Source organism: Ornithorhynchus anatinus, chromosome 3, assembly GCF_004115215.2.
Source record: "Ornithorhynchus anatinus isolate Pmale09 chromosome 3, mOrnAna1.pri.v4, whole genome shotgun sequence".
Taxonomy (NCBI): domain Eukaryota; kingdom Metazoa; phylum Chordata; class Mammalia; order Monotremata; family Ornithorhynchidae; genus Ornithorhynchus; species Ornithorhynchus anatinus.
Window position 1 is genome coordinate 44,800,960 of NC_041730.1, and position 4,220 is coordinate 44,805,179.

A 4,220-nucleotide genomic window follows, 5' to 3' on the forward strand; every position below is an offset into this window, starting at 1 on the left:
GCTCACAGTCTAATCGGTGGAGACAGATACAAAATAAAACAGAACAAAACAAAAACAAGACAACATTATCACGATAAATAGAATCAAGGGGATGTACATCTCCTTAACAGAATAAATAGGGTAATAAATAATATATACAAATAAGGACAGTGCTGAGGGAAGGGGATGGGGGGAGGGGGAGGAGCAGAGGGTGGGGTGGGGAGGGAGAGCAGAAGGGAAGGGGCTCAGCTGAGGGGAGGTGAAGGGGGAAGGGGGAGGAGCAGAGGGTGGAGGGGGAGCAGAGGGAGAAGGGAGGAGCTCAGTCTGGGAAGGCCTCTTGGAGGAGGTGAGCTCTCAGTAGGGCTTTGAAGAGGGGAAGAGAGTTAGTTTGGTGGACATGAGGAGGGAGGGCATTCCAGGACATTGGTAGGACATGGGCCATGAATCGATGGCGGGATAGGCGTGAACAGGGGACAGTGAGGAGGTGAGCGGCAGGTGCATGGTAAATGCTCAGTAAATGCCACTGATTAGTAGCCATTGGCTGTTTCTGCTTCAGCCAGGAATATATAGGGATCCATAGTCGGGCCTCTAAAGTTTGTGTTCTGTGTTGAAGATAATTTTGGAATAACCTGGAAAGGACAGCTGGGGCCACTTTCCTAATGGGCAGCAGCCGATAGCATTAATTGAGGGCTTAAGATGTGCTAAGATTTGGGATGAATGCAAAATAGACAGATTTGACACAGTCCCTATCCTATGTGGTACTCCACCACTCCCAACTAGAATCCTGGGAGCATCAAAGGGCATCTCAGGGCATCAAAGAGTGAGATGAAGGAGAACTCATGGGAAGCCGGCTACATCCCGGCCAGGACCCTGGGCATGTGGGGTCAGCGAGATCACCACTGCCTGCACCCAGAGAAACAACCAACATACACAAATGAGGGGGACACTGCTTCTAGGGGGGTGGCCTTTTCTGACAGCCTCTAATGAAGGGCCAAGGCTGGTTGGGAAGTAGGAATTGCATTTATGAGAATTGAATTAAAATTATATTTAGCTGGAGAAGTATGAGAAGCGGGAATGGCGTACTGGATAGAGCACAGGCCTGGGAGTCAGAAGGTCACACGTTCTAATCCCAGCTCTGCCACTTGTCTGTTGTGTGGCCTTGGGCAATTCAGTTAACTTCTCTCATCTGTAAAATGGGGATTGAGACTGTGAGCCCTGTGTGTCCAACCCAATTTACTTATATTCACCCCAGTGCTTATCGCAGTGCCTGGCACATAGTAAGCGCTTAAATAATAATAATAGTTGTACCTGATAACTGCTTACTATGTGGCAAGCACTGTTCTACATGCTGGGGTAGATACAAAGTAATCAGGTTGGACACAGTCCCTGGGGAGCTTGCCATCTTAATCCCCATTTTGCAGATGTGGTAACTGAGGCATAGAGAAGTGAAATGACCGGCCCAAGATCACACAGGAGACATGTGGCAAAGCAGGGATTAGAACCCAGTGTCCTCTGATTCGCAGGCCCGTACCCTTTTCATTAGACCATGCTGCTTCTCTACTACCCAGTTCTACCTCCATCACAGAAATCCTAGTAATTCATTTGGAAGCTCTTCTACTGGGCTCCAGAGGTGCTATTGAACAACTATGCTGGGTTTTATAAAAGATGGTAATACTCTTGGTATTTGTTAAGCACTTTACTTGGTACCAAAGACTGAATAAGCACTGGACTAGCTACAGGATAATCAGGTTGGACACACTCCCTGTCACACATGGTGTTCACAGTCTATCAGTTAGCAGACAGGCTATTTAGGATCAGCCCTGGACTTTGTTATCCTTTCAATGTGAAACGTTGGGCTGCAGCAGAGGAACCAGGTGATCTAAAAGATGACCACCTTGTTTTCATAGGAAGCAGAATATTACTCATATTCTTCAGTTTAGGAGAGGTGATGGTCTTGCTTCTATGTGGTTTAAGGCCTGACGCACAAACCAAAGAATCTGCTATTTTCTGCCAAGGCATCCTCTTGAGAATTAGGTATGCGAATCCAGGCCAGAGTGCACAGGCCAAGTTGGGAGAAAAATATCTTGCAAGTAGTTTATTTTTTTTCCAAGATAATAAAATTAAAATTGAAAAAAAAAATACTTGTTTTTCTCTGGATGAATGACCAATTTATAAGGAATAATGGCAAGAACCAAATCTTTTCTCTGAGGCATTTCAAGAATTTATTAAAAACCACACTTTTTATCTTTAATGTTTTGCACAGCTTAATAGTGTGCATATGAAAGGACAGAGATTGAATTTTTACACTTAGGAGATTGCTTAATAGGAGACATTTGATGCATCGTAGTGGATGAGAGCCACTTAACCAAATACTTTAGCAGCAAAATGAAATATTCAGAATAATGAATTTTCTGATTCGAGGAAGTAAATCACAGTAAAAGTGTTCTGCTGAATGGAATAAATCTTCTATTCATGAGATGAAAAATATATGAAGAGTCCATTTCTTTGGACATTTATATAAACATTATCTTTACATGGGGGAAGGGGTGTGTAGAATTGATGTAGGATAAATGCACTATTCATTGTCATAATCACATTTCCAGCTTCCCCTGTTCCTGTATTTTATTTCTTCATATTTTTAAGTCAAATGAAAAAGCAGACATTATGAAGGGTGGGAGGCAGGAGGGAGGTAAGGCTCACTTTCTATTTCATTTGTATTTCCAGTGACCCCCTCTCCATACCCTTCCAGCCCATCACACTTCTACTTCTTTGTTATCATTGAAAATGGTGGACACAGAACTCTACAGACTGATCTTTTCTCTACTAAAGAGACAAATTTGGCCTGACTTATCAGTGTTCTAGGTTAACGGGTAAAATCACTGGTGGATTTATCTTCCTTCATCAAAAGAAGACTGTTCTTAAAGGCTGTTAAAAAAAAATCCAACCAATATTTAGACTTGGGAAGGTTATCAATTTGTAGTGATGATTCATAGAGCTGGTGAAGTGGTTGTATTATTCTCTCTTTGCCTTTGCCTTTTGGCCTCTTTCATTTTCATTCCCTGGAAGGAATGTGAACACAAAGAGAGTATACTTTAACCATTTAGTCTTAAGGTCAGTTCTCTTTCTCCACTTCTCACATTAAGCAGAAGGATTTTTGCAAATAACTTAATTTAAGGAGAGGGGTAGCCAAACCTGAATGCATTGGCTGAAAAAGAGGGATTTGGATTTTTGGAATTTTGGGAATGGATTATTCAGTACTTGAATGATTACTGACAGACAACCAGTTTGCTGCTTTAGGGCCCATAAGGTCATTAGGGACAGGGAACATGTCTACCAACTCTGTTGTGTTGTACTGTCTCATGTGTTTAGTCTGTGCTCAATAAACACCGCTGGTTGATTTATTTAGAGCCCTGAAGTAGGAGGGTATTCGGTGTTCATACAGGAGAGCCAAGGGATAGTTGAAAACCATTTCTCGTTTGAAAATTGATTCTGCCTTTTCTCAATAATAGTGTTTTTGTGATTTGTTTCTCGATTATCCCCTCATATGGGGAGAAATTCTTCCTAGCTGCTTCTAACCTGGACCAATTTGCAGACAGGAGTTTGTGCATCCAATTACACTCAGAGGAACAAAAAGTGGTAATCATAAGTCTCTTATCTCCTCTGTGGGCATTAGTGGAGCCTTCAAACACAACCAATTTGCAGGATGGAACAGGAAAAAACCTGTGCATGTCCAGATTTTCATGAACAGCAATGGGTTAAAGGGTAGCTGCAGCTGAGGCAGAGTTGGGAGAAAAGCTGCAAAGCCCACCTCAAATGGAAGGACGTATATTGGGGGACACCCAATACCAACCCTTTTTGGTATCTTCCCTCCAGAGCACACGTCTTTTTCTAACTTTTCCATCAGTGTTGATGCCAAACTTCCCGTTCCATGAGCTTGACACCATAGTATCATCTTCTACTCCTCTTTGTCGATACTTTCGTGTTCAGTCTGTCTCTAAAACTTGCTGCCTTTTCCTTTAGAATATATCACAAGAACTCCTTCACCCCCACTTCCTCCTCATCATTATAACTACCACTTTGATCTCATCCTCTCATCACATCCCAGTCAGAGATGTCCACTTAACGAGGGTGATGGCCCTCATAAGTTTGGCGCAGTGGGGCTGATGACATTAGCTTCACCTTCCCTTCTTTTTGGGTAATGCTAGCTAACCCATACCTCGCCTTGGACTGACACAGAGAGG